We start from the raw sequence: 15335 nt of genomic DNA, 5'->3' as shown, positions 1-15335 counted from the left end.
GTTTAAATCACACAGATTACGAATCATACCAATGCATAAAAGGGGTCATATTTATATAACCATAAGGAAAATAGGTCTAGCTGTGAATTCGCAAACTTGTCGACATGTATGAAATTGAAATAAAAAAAAAAGTTTAACACTACTTGGCAACGTCACGTTGAGTCTGAGAATCTGAACGATACAAAAAGAATCATGTTGCATGAGATTTGAGCACCACTCTACTTCCAGGGAATCACAGGAGGAAAGGTTGAATATCCTCTGCCTGATGCATTTCCAAAGAAACACAGGAAGACCTAACCCCATTCCTTGCACTTACCCAGTCCAGAGACTGGCAAAGTGCAGCCAGTAAGCTGTACTGGCTCAAACAGGTGTACTTCCTGGGAAGCACAGATGGAATAGCCCACCCCACTACCTGTATGAGGTTACTAGGGCAATCCTTGTGCCGAAGCAAGCTGAGACTGGGTACTGAGTAAGCTCAGTAGGGTCCAAGTCTGCTTGGCCAGAAGCTAATAAATCACCCATAAGTGTTCAAGAGCTCCTACATGCCCAGTGACTAGGAAGATCAGTCAACTGAAGTGCTTCAATTGAAGTGCTATGGGAGTTCTTACAAAAGGTCACCTGGAATCTCCTACTTTCTCCTGGAGGAGGAGGGTGAAGGAGAAAATAATGAGGAGAATGAGTTCAACATGAAGAGGTGATGGTGGAAGGACAGAGCTTGAGATCCCTAAGATTGATGAGCAAGGAATATCAGCAGCTTTCCTGACACCAACAACCTCTGTAAATGCACTACATCCCCCTCACAGGAGAAATCACACACAGATAAGGCTGCTAGTGTAAAGTAAGCCGCCCAGATTTGTGGACTCACCAATTCATGGATTTTTCTATGGAACATATATACACATTTGCAGAAAATTCACCAATTTGCTGTATTTTTCACTGATAATTATTCACTAATTACTGTACTATTTTCATATCATTTACAAGACTAAATGCCCTTTTTGCGTTAAAACTATTAAAATACTCGGGTATAAGTATTTTTAGTGTTTTTTTTTTGTGTTTGAACTTTCAAAATATGTAGTCAGTTTGAGGCATTTTTAGAGGGCTCCACTGTATTGAGGTAAATATTCAACAACAGACGACTGCAGAATAGCCGTGGGCACTGACTCCACAGCTACTGTTCTCAAGGCAGAGGAGGCAATCTCATCCCCAAGATGCTACTCTAGTAAAAGACTTATTATTATTTATCATTATTATCATATTATTAATCTGAAGATGGACCCTATTCATATGGAACAAGCCCACAGGGGCCAATGACTTGAAATTCAAGCGTCTAAAGAGTATGGTATTCTTTAGAAAGAGTAACAGAAGGTAAAGGGAAATGCTACAGAAAGAAGAGATCACTTACTAAAAGAAAAAAAATTGAATTAATATGTAAAACATGAGTAAATTATTAAAATGCAAGGAGAAACATTGTGGTAGAATAAAATGTTGGGTTTGTGTGAATGTGAATGAATGTTTGAATTTTCTTATTATTTTCTAAGTTGTTATTAGGTTGATTAGGTTAGGCAATTTTTAAACCATTTTTTATTTCATATTATTCTTGTGGGTGAGAGAATTTTTTGTGATTAATGGTTGTCTTTCTTTTCTTTTTCATTACAGTTTGTTAGATGAGAAAAGTAGAGCTGAGACTCCCCTTCACCTGTACTCAATGGTGGAAGCTGAGAGACAGTTTTACCAGTTGGTTGTGGTCCCTTTTCTATCTGAGCAAAGCGGCGAATGATTCCAGGCTGCACATTTATGAGCAGCTGGAAATAATGATTCAGGAACCAGAAAGAATAACTAGAAGCTCTCTGCAGGAGCTGCTGACAAGAGGAAAATAAAAAAGTTTATGCAGTGTCATTGCAATATTAGGATTAAGGATATTAAGGGTTCTTAGGTGGTCGGGGTAATGTTAAGTTAGACTTAGGTATTAGAGGATAAGATTAGATTTAGTTGCATATTGGAACAATACGAATAAATTAGGTTAAGGAGAATCAGAGTTTTATTTAAAATCCCTTTCAAATCTGTTCCCATTAGTGTCCTGCTCTATTTGCGTAACTTGAAAAGCCCCACATATTTTGGCGCCCAAAGTGGGGCTTGGGTAAAGTAAGAGTGGGGTACACAATTGGAGATGATGGTATAGGGAGCAGTTTTGGAAGGTGTTGGGTTAGGTGACAGGGAGCAAGGTTTGAACCAGAACATAGATAGGCTGATGTCCCTGGAAAGTGAAAGCAGGTTATTTGCTAGGATGGAGGCAATGTATAAGAAAGTGTATGAGATGGCAAAGAAACTGGCTGAAGTGGCTAAGACTGAGCCCGGTGTTAGGCAGGGAAGGAAGGACGCTGAGGTAAAAGGTGCATAGGAGAAAAAGCCTAAGACGGGGAAGTTGTTAAGTAAGAGTAAGGACAGTATGAGTGAGATGTATAGAAATGATAGGGAAGACAATAATAAAAAATTTAAAAAATAGGGTAAGAAGAAAACACAAAAAGGGAGAGGTGTGAGGGGAAAAAAAAAAAAAAAAGTCAAATTTCCAGATTTTGAGAGATAGTTCATACTCAGAAGTTGAGGATGATAGGAAGAGTAAAAGTAGTAGTAGTAGTCAAGGTTTGAGTGAGGTAGAGGAGACAGGCTAAAACAATGTTCGTAAGAGAGGTTCCTCGGATTGAGAAAATGATATTGTAATGATACAATTAAGTTTGTTCATACTTACCTGGCAGATATATATATAGCTGATAATTCCGACGACCGACAGAATTTAAAACTTACGACACACGTAGTGGGAGTCAGGTGGTTAGTACCCATTCCCGCCGCTGGGAGGCGGGTATCAGGAACCATTCCCATTTTCTATTCATAATTTTTACTTCCACTGTCTCCTGAGGGGAGGTGGGCGGGTAATTAATTATATATATCTGCCAGGTAAGTATGAACAAACTTAATTGTATCATTACAATATCATTTTGTTCATGCAACTTACCTGTCAGATATATATATAGCTGAATCCCACCTTTGGTGGTGGGAGAGACAGAATAGAGGATTTAGGAAACACATATATGCAGATATTTGATACCTTGGTTCCTTACCTGTTAGCATAGCTGGCTTCGTGATTACTGCCACGTAAGTCTGCTTGTGCTACTAGAGTTGCCAGCAAGGTAGAGACCTATGAAGCTGGTGCACTCCAGATGATCTGTCGACAGGGGCGAGACCACGACGTGACTAAACCATGGACCATACTAATGAGGGCAACGAGACAAAAATACAACCACCTGGCTTCGTTTACCAAAGGTATCCCACTTAACTAAGCTAATGGAAGGGAGACCCGCCCCAGACGGTCACCCCACAACCATAAAACACAAGTTAAAAACCCCCCTAATCCCTAAAGGATAGGATGAGTGTTACCTCCTGTCCCCAAAACAGTGTCTGCAGCAATGTATGGTCCGAGGGAGAAGCAATTTTCGTATGTCACTTTCACCTCCCGCAGGTAGTGTGAAGCGAACACCGAATTGCTTCTCCAAAATGTGGCATTCAAAATATCTTTGAGCGCCATATTTTTGTGAAAAGCTACCGAAGTAGCAATAGCTCTCACCTCGTGAGCTTTCACTTTCAGAAGCTTCAAATCACTATCACTGCACTTATCATGAGCTTCTTTAATTGTACTTCTGATGAAGAACGCCAGTGCGTTTTTCGACATAGGAAGATCAGGCTTCCTCACTGAACACCACAAATTGTCAGACGAACCTCTGCAAGCTTTAGTTCTCTGCAGATAGAACTTTAGAGTCCTGACAGGACACAGGAATCTCTCACGTTCATTTCCCACTATTTCTGACAACCCTTTGATTTCAAAGGTCCTCGGGCCACAGGGTTGGAGGAGGATTCTCGTTCTTTGCTAAGAACGCGGGACTTAAAGAACAAATCGCATTATTGTCTGAAAACCCAATCTGCTTACTAATGGCCTGGATTTTGCTAACCCTCTTCGCCGTCGCCAGAGCGGTTAGGAAGATCGTTTTCTTCGTCAGATTCCTCATAGAAACTGAATGAAGCGGTTCGAAGTGACTCAACATAAAATACTTGAGCACCACATCCAAGTTCCACGAGGGTACTTTAGGCTGGATGACCTTCTTAGTCTCGAAAGATCTAATGAGATCATGAAGGTCTTTATTATTAGTCAAATCGAGTCCTCTGTGCCTGAAGACTACAGAAAGCACGCTCCTGTAGCCTTTAATAGTTGGAACAGCTAACTTCACTTCCTCTCTCAGATGAAGAAGGAAGTCAGCTATCTGGCTCACAGAGGTTGTGGTGGAGGAAATGCCCTTCTTCCTGCACCAGGATCTGAAGACAGCCCACTTCGATTGGTACAGAGCGATTGAGGAGGGCCTCCTTGCGGTGGCAATCGCCTTCGCCACAGGTCTTGAAAAACCCCTCGCTCTGGCCAACTTCTTGATAGTCTGAACGCAGTCAGACTCAGAGCGGGGAGGTTTTTGTGGTACCTCTCGAAGTGGGGCTGTCTGAGTAGATCTTTCCTTAAGGGCAGAGTCCTCGGAAAGTCTACCAGGAAGGACATCACCTCTGTGAACCAGTCGGCTGCTGGCCAGAAGGGGGCGATGAGTGTCATCCTCGCTCCTTCCGATGCCGCGAACTTCCTCATCACTTCCCCGAGGATCTTGAGCGGGGGAAAAGCGTATATGTCTAGACCCAACCAACTCCAAAGTAGGGCGTCTACTGCGACTGCTCCCGGGTCCAGAACTGGGGAGCAATACAGCTGAAGTCTTTTCGTCCTGGAAGTTGCGAAGACATCCACCTGCGGACAACCCCACAGGTTCCACACCGACTGGCAAACCTCTTGGTGAAGGGTCCACTCTGTCGGCAAAAGCTGTCCTCTTCGACTGAGAAGGTCCGCTCGAACATTCTGTACTCCTGACACGAACCTTGTCAGGATAGTGACGTCTTGCGCTTTCGCCCATAAAAGGAGTTCCTTTGCGATGGCAAACAGAGAAGGCGAGTGAGTTCCCCCTTGATTTCTTAGGTATGCCAGTGCTGTGGTGTTGTCCGAGTTGATCTGAATGACTTTGCCGGATATTTCTTCCTGGAAGAACCTGAGCGCCAGGTAAATCGCTGACAGCTCTTTCAGATTGATGTGCCAGGGCACCTGTTCCCCTCTCCAGGTGCCCGACACTTCTTTCCCTCCTAGTGTTGCTCCCCAACCCGTGGACGACGCGTCGGAAAACAACACTAGGTCGGGGTTCCGAAGTTTGAGGGAGAGCCCTTCTGCGAGCTTCCGTGGATCTGACCACCAACTTAGGTGATCCTTCACCTCTCTCGTTAAACACAAGATCGCCTCCAGATCTTGTTTGTTCTTCCAACTGTTGGCTAGGAAGAATTGAAGAGGTCTGAGGTGCAGCCTTCCCAGAGAAACAAACTTCTCCAGTGAGGAAATGGTCCCCAGCAAACTCATCCATTCCTCACCGAGCATGTTTCCTTCCCCAGAAAGGTCGCCACTTTTTCCAAGCATTGAAGTTGTCGCCCCTGGGACGGAAAAGCCCGAAAAGCCACTGAGTCCATCTGAATCCCCAGATAGACTAAAGATTGAGAAGGAGTCAAATGCGACTTTTCGAGGTTTACCAGAAGCCCCAGGGACTTCGCTAACGACATGGTCGTGTGCAGGTCCTCCAGACACCGGTCTCGCGATGAAGCTCGAATAAGCCAGTCGTCTAGGTAGAGAGAGATCCTTATATTCTCCAGATGAAGCAGCCTTGCCACGTTCTTCATCAGAATGGTGAAAACCATCGGCGCTGTGGTCAGACCGAAGCAAAGTGCCCTGAATTGGAATACCTTCCCCTTCAGGACAAATCGCAGGTATTTCCTTGATTGGGGATGGATGGGGACGTGAAAATACGCGTCTTGGAGGTCTAGTGAGACCATCCAATCCCCCGGTCTCAAAGCTGACAGCACAGATTGAGGCGTCTCCATCTTGAATTTCTTCTTTATGACGAAGAGGTTTAGGCTGCTGACATCGAGGACGGGTCGCCACCCCCCCCGAATGTTTCGGCACTAGGAACAGACGGTTGTAAAAGCCTGGAGATTCCAGGTCGAAGACCTGTTCCACCGCTTGCTTCTTGATCATTTGTTCTAGCAGATCGAAAAGCACTTTCTGTTTCTCTCCTCGATAAGAGGGAGACAAATCCTTTGGTGTTGAGGATAGCGGGGGTGACTTCAAGAACGGAATCCTGTATCCTTTCCTCACAACATCTAGCGACCAAGGGTCGGCATCTCTCTCTTCCCAGGCTTTCGCGAACAGAAGAAGCCTGGCTCCTACCGGCGTCTGAAGGACTTCCAAATCACTTCCTACTCTTTGACGGAGCAGGGGTTTTCCCTCTGGAAGAGCCTCTTCCTCGAGAGGCTGTTTTCGAGGAAGATCCAGTACGAAAGGGCTTCGGTTTCTTGGTAAACGAAACTCCAGAAGAGGAAGCAGCTGCTGGTCTTCTAGAAGACTGAGCCAGAAGATCTTGCGTTGCCTTCTCCTGAAGGCTCGATGCTATGTCCTTAACCATAGTCTGAGGGAAGAGATGGTCTGAAAACGGAGCGAAGAGCAAGTCCGCCTTTTGCGCTGGAGAGACGGATTTGGCTGTGAAGTTACAGAAGAGTGCTCTCTTCTTGAGAATCCCCGAGCTAAAGTGAGTAGCCAACTCCTCAGAACCATCCCTGACGGCCTTGTCCATACAAGAAAGTACACTGGACAGCTCCCCCAGACTAATAGTATCAGAACTCCTTGACCTGGCATCCAAAACTCCAAGACACCAGTCGAGAAAGTTGAAGACCTCTAGAGTCCTGAAGAGGCCTTTTAGATGGAAGTCGAACTCGTTATGGGTCCAAGTGACTTTTGATGAAGACAGAAGGGCTCTTCTGGAAGCGTCCACGATGCTCCCGAAATCACCCTGAGCAGAGGCTGGTAGTTTAACACCTACGTCCTCTCCCGTCTCGTACCACATGCCTCCTTTACCGCAGTCTTGATGGCGGTAAAGCCAAAGAGGACTTTCCTGACGCTTTCCTCTTCTCCATCCACTCATGGACTTTCCGGAACGCTTGCTTCGTGGAAAGCGACTTCTTCATTTTAAGACGCCTGATGCCTTCGATGCTTTAAAAGAAGAAAATTGAGAAGGGGGAGTACGAGGGGCTTCCGGTTGGAAAGTTTCTCCAAACTCCGACTGTAGAAGACGCATCAAAACTTTATAGTCCGATGAGACAGGAGCTGGCTGCTGCTCTTCCTCTGCTTCGACTAAATTATCGCTAACTCCTTCCTCAGAAACTGGAGAAGTAGGAGGAAATTCTGAAGAAAAATGACGAACAGGTAGGGTTCCTTCTTCCACCTGAACTTGCGTTGGTGAGGAACTGGCGTCCACCAGCGCGCGCTTGGCGTCCGAAACCACACGTTTGGCGCCGACAGGTGCGCGCTCGACATCTACTAAAACACGCCTGGCGTCCACTGGCGCACACCGAGCGTCCACTAGTGCACGCTTGGCGTCCACTGGCGCGCCGAGCGGCCGCCAGCGCGCGGCTGCCGTCCACTGGTGCACGTTTATCAACAACAGGTGCGCGTTTGGCGGCAACGGAAGCGCGCTCCACTTGCACAGAAGCGCGCTCAGCGTCCACCGCTCGCTTGCGAACATTCGAAGACTTGCGAGCGGGAGATATCTCATCCTGAGAGCGAGAAACAAACTTCTCACCTCCTCTGGAGAGCTGCTGGGGAGCAGAACGAACTCTAGAGGGAGACTCGAACGAAGAGAGAGGCGAGCGAGGAGAAATAGGTCTTGACTTCTTCACAGGAAGCTTCTCGTCCTTTCTACGACGCGGAAGAGACTCTCTAGAAGCAAGAACGTCCTGAAGTTGTTGCTGCAGTGACTGAAGCATCCTCTTGGTTGGCGAATCTTCCTGCTCCGGAGAGGGACTGATCCTGTGAGCAGGAGAGCGGCGAGGGGACGCCTCCCTCCTCCTCCCAGGCACGGCCTCCTCCCTCCCGAGCTCTGAGCGACTGTATCGCTCCCCCCCCCGCGAACTAACTACCCGAATCCAAGTCCGAAGACTCTCTACGCCTTTTCTGCGGCGGAAAAGCAGCGAACGCACTGTCAGGAGAAGATCGCAGATTCGAAGAACTAGGACGTGAAGCGTCACCAACACGCGCCGCCCTTTTCAGCGGACGGGAAGCACCGTGAGAACTCCACCCTTTACGTGGGGATGAAGCCTCCGATGACGAAAAACACTCCTTGAGGAGACGTGCACGCACACGCTCCTGGCAGTCTGGGGATTTTCATCAGTAACTGCCGAAGGCACGCCAGATCGGTGGGGGTTCCTTGTAACCCTCCTTCGGCTTTCGACATGCTCCCTCCCCGGGTCCTGGGAGTCAAGCAGAGGTCCAGGCTAGAGGCGAAAACGAGGCCGATCTGACGCACCCTCCACTACACAAGGGGTATCACTGCACTTCTGCACATCACTTTTGCTCTCAAGAGCCAACACTTTCGATTCTAAATTTCGAATCGACTCCAAAATTAAGGACAAAGTATTACTCTCTACTGACACTGCTTCAGGGCCCGGAGGCAACACTACAGGGTTAGGAGCATTAACAGAAGGAGGGTTAACAGGAGAAACATTAATTTCTTGCACACCTGAAACACTCCTGGAGGAAGACCTCCTTAACCTATCCTTTTCAAGTTTCCTAAGATAGGTATCATACGCCTTCCACTCAGAATCTGTTAATCTTTCGCACTCCTTACAACGGCTTTCATACACACATTCATGCTCCCTGCAACTCTTACATACTGTATGTGGGTCTACTGAAGCTTTCAGTAGCCTACCTCTACAATCAGTCCTAGAGCAAAATCTAGCGTTAGCTGTACTAGACCCTGACATATTATCCAAGAGAAATCCAAACCAAAATCAAATCAATCCACTAATAACGTGTGCCTAGCCACCGATCCAAGTCAATTAATCCAAAAAAGAACCAAAAGGGATACTCAAGTAGCCAAAAGTTTCCAAATCCAGACGGAGGTGCTGTAAACAGATGTTCACAACACCGGCGACAGAAAAATTATGAATAGAAAATGGGAATGGTTCCTGATACCCGCCTCCCAGCGGCAGGAATGGGTACTAACCACCTGACTCCCACTACGTGTGTCGTAAGTTTTAAATTCTGTCGGTCGTCGGAATTATCAGCTATATATATATCTGACAGGTAAGTTGCATGAACAAATTTAGTATTGGAAAGGGGAGGGACATATATGAGTTTTAATGAGTATGAGAAGTACTGTACAAAAGTATGGTGAGAATGATAGTGTGTGGATAAAGCGGCTGGGAGAGTTCTTGGACGGGTGGTTGAAGATGTGCTATAAGAGTATGTGTGAGGGTGAGGTGGGGTATGAGTCAGTAAAAGCAGGAGTGATTGGGCTGACAAAAAGAATGAAAGGGAGTGTAGTGTACAAAAAGGATGATGGATTTGAGGAAGCAAAAATGAAGACTGGAGAAGGAGTGGGCTTATACGTATACCCATAGGCTGTAGCCATTGTCAAGAAAAAAGTATGGGGAGGAAGGGATTAAGGAGAATAAACATCTTATGAGGAAGTTCTTGGCAACCATTCCTGAGAAAATTAGGGTGATCCTCAATGAAAAGCAGAAGGATCGGAAGCGGTGGTCAGGAAAGAGTTTGAGGTGGGAGGATGCTTTGGAGATGCTGGAGGACCTACGAGAAGATGAGAATGAACCAAAGGAGATACATGTTGGATCTGAAGTAGTGAAAGGAAGGACTTACAAGGATGTTGTGGCGAGTGAGGGACTGAGTGTGATGAAAGCCTTGTTGGAAGAATGTAGGAGAGACTGAGTGGAAAGAGGCAAGTGAATGAAAGGGAATATCGGAATAAGGAGCTGGAGCAGACGCCGAGAGAGGTTTAGGAGTAGAAGGGTGGGTAGAGTGAACGGAAATGTGAACAGTATAGTAGTAGTAGAGAGTTTCAGGTGTAAAAGGACTGGGCATGTGAAAGTAGACTGTAGATGGGCTAATGGCGAATGTTTTGGCTGTGGAAAGAGAGGACACATGTTAGTTCAATGTCGGCAAGTGAAAAAGTTGAAGTGTTTTGGCTGAAGAAAGATGGGACATCATGTGAGAGACTGCCCAAGTGGAAGGAGAGTAGGAGTGAGTGGAGGTCGTTGCGAAATGTGGAATGACTCCATATGTGCCAAGTGCAAATGGATTGGCAGAACAAACCATAAGGACTGAGTGGGATGCTACAAATGTTGACTGATAGAGAAAATGAATGGGATTTGTTGTTAGTAAGAGTGGGAGCGATGTATAATGGGTCAGTACATAAAAGCAAAGGTATACCTCCAGTGAGTATGTTATGAATTGTGAGAGGTATGTGAGAGCGAGGTTGGATTTGAATGAGATGAACAGGATGTGTGGAGACAAGCAAATGAAAGGTTTGAGAGTTACGGAGTAGGTGATGAGGTGTTGAAGGAAGTGGTTGACAAGGGAAGATTGACAATGAGTAAGACACACGAGAAGTATGAAGGTCTGTATGAAGTGGGAACAGTTTGGTCCAATGGATTGAGTTATGTGCTAGAAGACAGGAATGAAGAAGGAAATATAAGGATAATACAAACACATCATAATCAGTTGAGAAGATGGAGAGAACCACCAAAATACATATTAGAGCGTCCCATAAGAAGTTACAGGTAGCCCTCGGTTAACAGCAGTGTCAGTTAACGGCTATTCAGTTATACGGCAATTGTAGCATTTCTCATTTTTGAAATATTTGCATATAAAGTACGATAAGTACGAAAAAAACTACAATCGGTCAACTTTGACTCAACCGAAAAGGTCAAAAAACGCATTTGTAACATAAAAATCTTACAGTCTAGTAATATTCAATCATTTATCTTCATTTTAAAACATATTGCAAGTCTCTAGAACAATATCTCTATTTATGGTGAATTTTTGAAAAAAAAAAAAATTTTCCCTCTGCGCGACGATTCTCGGCCGAAAATCTCCGAAACGCGTAGGTCACATTCTCCTAATATTTGAGCCTTTTCATATTACGCTTTTTTTAAAGGTTTATATATGGAAATGTGAGCAAAAACATGCACAATATAACAAAAAATATTGGAAGGTTGTAGCATTTCTCATTTTTGAAATATTTGCATATAAAGTACGATAAGTACGAAAAAAACTACGATCGGTCAACTTTGACTCAACCGAAAAGGTCAAAAAACGCATTTATAACATACAAATCTTACAGTCTAGTAATATTCAATCATTTATCTTCATTTTAAAACAAATTGCAAGTCTCTAGAACAATATCTCGATTTATGGTGAATTTTTGAAAAAAATATTTTTTTCCCCTCCGCGCAACGCTTCTCGGCCGAAAATCTCCGAAACGCGTAGGTCACATTCTCCTAATATTTGAGCCTTTTCATATTACGCTTTTTTTAAAGGTTTATATATGGAAATGTGAGCAAAAACATGCACAATATAACAAAAAATATTGGAAGGTTGTAGCATTTCTCATTTTTGAAATATTTGCATATAAAGTACGATAAATAGGAAAAAAACTACGATCGGTCAACATTGACTCAACCGAAATGGTCAAAAAACGCATTTGTAACATAAAAATCTTACAGTCTAGTAATATTCAATCATTTATCTTCAATTTAAAAAATTTAAACATATTGCAAGTCTCAAGAACAATATCTGGATTTATGGTGAATATTTGAAAAAAAATATTTTTATTCCGTCCGCGCGCCGATTCTCGGCCGAAAATCTCCGAAACGCGTAGGTCACATTCTCCTAATATTTGTGCCTTTTCATATTACGCTTTTTTTAAAGGTTTATATATGGAAATGTGCGCAAAAATGTGCACAATATAACAAAAAATATTGGAAGGTTGTAGCATTTACCATTTTTGAAATAATTGCATATAAAGTACGATAAATAGGAAAAAACTACGATCGGTCAACTTTGACTCAACCGAAATGGTCAAAAAACGCATTTGTAACATAAAAATCTTACAGTCTAGTAATATTCAATCATTTATCTTCAATTTAAAACATATTGCAAGTCTCTAGAACAATATCTCGATTTTTATGGTGAATATTTGAAAAAAATATTTTTATTCCGTCCGCGCGCCGATTCTCGGCCGAAAATCTCGGAAACGCGTAGGTCACATTCTCCTAATATTTGTGCCTTTTCATATTAACGCTTTTTTTTAGAAGTTTTATATATGAAATGTGCGCAAAAACATGCACAATATAAAAAAAAATTATTGGAAGGTTGTAGCATTTCTCATTTTTTTTATATTTGCATATAAAAAAAAATTTTAAACAAAAATTCGACATTCGGTCAACTTTAACTCGTTCGAAATGGTCGAAAACTGCATTTGTAAGCTAAAACTCTTACAGTATCGTAATATTCAATCATTTTCCTTCATTTTGAAACAAATTGCAAGTCTCTATAACAATATTTCAATTTATGGTGAATTTTTTAAAAAATTATTTGTTTACGTCCGCGTGCTACGAATTCATGCATCATTTTGTGATAATATTTTCTCTGTGTTGCTTTTATCGTTTTACAATGTGTTATATATCAAAATGATTGTAATTTAGTGCACATTACAACGAAAAAAAAGTAACTTGTTACCTCTAACCGTTTGGCGCACAGCGCGATTTGAATACAATTATATATGAAATTTCGTTTTTGCGCTATCATATATCGCATTATTTATATATAATAATGATAATTTTTTCATTTCTGATGGTTGCATACTAAACTTCAAGCAATGACAAAAAAAGGAGCCAAAAATGAACTCTTAATCTTGAAATCTAAGCGCGCTGTGATTTTTTGAAAAAAATATTTTTTCCGCTTCCGCGCTCACTCTCAAACCCCTCCGGCATACAGGAGTCATTTTTTTATTTACCGCTTCGGCGTTTAAGGGTTAACAGCTAAGAATAAAATCAATAAAAAAATTTTGAGTATATTTGCTGTAAAATATTTACGAGATTTTCTTGAGGCATATACTGTTTTTCTAATATATATTTCTTCTTTTTTCATATTTTTCTAATATTTATTTGCACTTTTCTTGCAAATTACAATTATAGCTGACATACTATCATAAAAGATAACTACAACCAACAACATTCCCTGGGTGTATTTATGAGAAAATGAATAAAAAGATGTCATGGAAGAAAGAGGAGCCTGACATTTCCCCTGAAGTCTAGAACACAACTAACTTAGTGAGACGCCCATTTGGTTAAAGGGACCTGAGAGTTCAGTTGCCAAATCATTTATAGCCCCTTAAGTAATGGAAACTCTCTGCCACTCGATCTAGACAAATGGTATGATTGTAGAATTACAGATGAGAGATCATAAACTTGTATAAATATTTTTGTTTATTTACAATAATATTAACATTTAAAATTAGTAAATCATTGTTATAAGAGTAACAGTTGTAGGAGGGTAATGTAACCTCAGAATAACAGTTGCAGGAAGGTAATTTAACTTGAGAGTAACAGTTATAGGAAGGTAATGCAAGATGACTATGGGTGCCTTGGGATAATGGTTTGGGGTGTATTTTCATATGAAATTATAGTATTAAATTGTTTTAGTATGATAATTGACAGTCTATACGTATTTTTGCTTGAACTATTAACTTAGGCAGTGAATTGTAAAATAGGCAGTTATAAGCATTTTAGTTTAAGGGATACAGGGTATAAATATACTGGTTATTTAATTCAGAGAGTAAATCATTTACATCAATACTGACAGGCAGAACAGCTAAAATATCATCAACATAACGATACCACTTTACAGGAATATATATGATATTAGGTAAGTAGCGTTTTTCAAAGAATTCCATATGTACAAGTTTGAGAGTAGTGGTGATAAAGGATTTCCCATTGCCATGCCAAATATTTGTTGATAAAATTCACCATTGAATATAAACTTACAATCACAAATGCACAAACTTGTGAGTGAAATAATGTGACTTATAGGTAGAGGTAATTCCCGCTGAGTTAGTTCATTACTAAGATATTCTAAAATAGAGTCTATAGGGATTTTAGTAAAAAGAGAACGCTACTTACCTAATATCATTTATATTCCTGTAAAGTGGCATCGTTATGTTGATGATATTTTAGCTGTTCTGCCTGTCGATATTGATGTAAATGATTTACACTCTAAATTAAATAACCAGGTACCATCGAAATTAGAAAAAGACAATTGCCTCCCTTTCTTAGATGTTTTGATACATGGAGAACCATTTCAATGTAAATTCAGTATTTATAGGAAACCGACCAACAACTTAACTTATGTTCATTTCTTCTCAGGCCACCATCTTCACATAAAAATATCAATTTTTTCTTCTATGTTTTTACGAGCATTGTGCATTGTCAGTCCCCAATATTTGGACAAGAAATTGAATACATAAGAAAAATAAGGAAAGATTTATGCTATCCTTCACATATATTAGATACTTGTTATAATGAAGCCCACAAAAAGTTTTATAGTGTAAGTAACACACAGAAAGAAAATTCTAAGAACATTCTCAGTTTGCCTTATTTTAACGGATTTGAAACCATTAAATCATTGTTAAAAGCTTTTAATGTCAACCTTGTTTTTTCCTATAATAACACACTAAAAGGAATGTTAATAAAAAATGGCCCCAGAGAAAGCAACAACATAATATATAAAATTCCATGTATGGATTGTCCCTCATTTTATCTCGGACAGTCTAGCAAGGGCCTAGAAGTAAGGCTAAGCCAGCATAAATATTCTGTAAAAACTGGGCAAACATCTAATGCAATATTCATTCATTTAAGTGAAAACAACCACCAAATAAATTGGGTTGGTAGTTCAGTAATTGCAAGGTCAAGAGATGTCTTACCACGAAATCTTTTAGAATCTGCTTTAATACAACTTACTTTTCATTGTAATTTCAATGTTAGTCGTGGCCTTTTTCATTTAGACCCTTGTATTTGTAACATGTTTAAGAATGACCTCAAAGATATAATTACAGACTTAAATAAAAATTAGTTGCCTTAGAGTTATCTTCGTTGTAATGTATGTCTAACATGTATTGTGAATATGTATTGTGAATATGGTTTTGTTTACCAAAGTTCTGAATAGCTGTCACCTATAATCCTTTAATTGTCTTGTCCTTGTATCTGAGATGATTGTCTTTAATAAACTTTTAATTGCACCCATTGTTTATGCACATTTGGGAAAGTTACTCATCTTCCAGGTGTGTCGGATTCTAGGTATTAAT

General features: G+C 41.6%; 1 protein-coding gene across 4 annotated transcripts in view; it reads right to left on the bottom strand.

The window, feature by feature from the left end:
- Positions 1-15335, bottom strand: part of LOC135223665 (uncharacterized) — a 148351-nt gene that overhangs the window by 37462 nt on the left and 95554 nt on the right. The window lies entirely within an intron of this gene.

The sequence above is a fragment of the Macrobrachium nipponense genome, chromosome 10 (assembly GCF_015104395.2).
Source record: "Macrobrachium nipponense isolate FS-2020 chromosome 10, ASM1510439v2, whole genome shotgun sequence".
In the NCBI taxonomy this organism is placed as follows: Eukaryota; Metazoa; Arthropoda; class Malacostraca; order Decapoda; family Palaemonidae; genus Macrobrachium; species Macrobrachium nipponense.
Note: the sequence above shows the minus strand (reverse complement) of the source record. Positions and strands in the feature narration are given on the sequence as shown.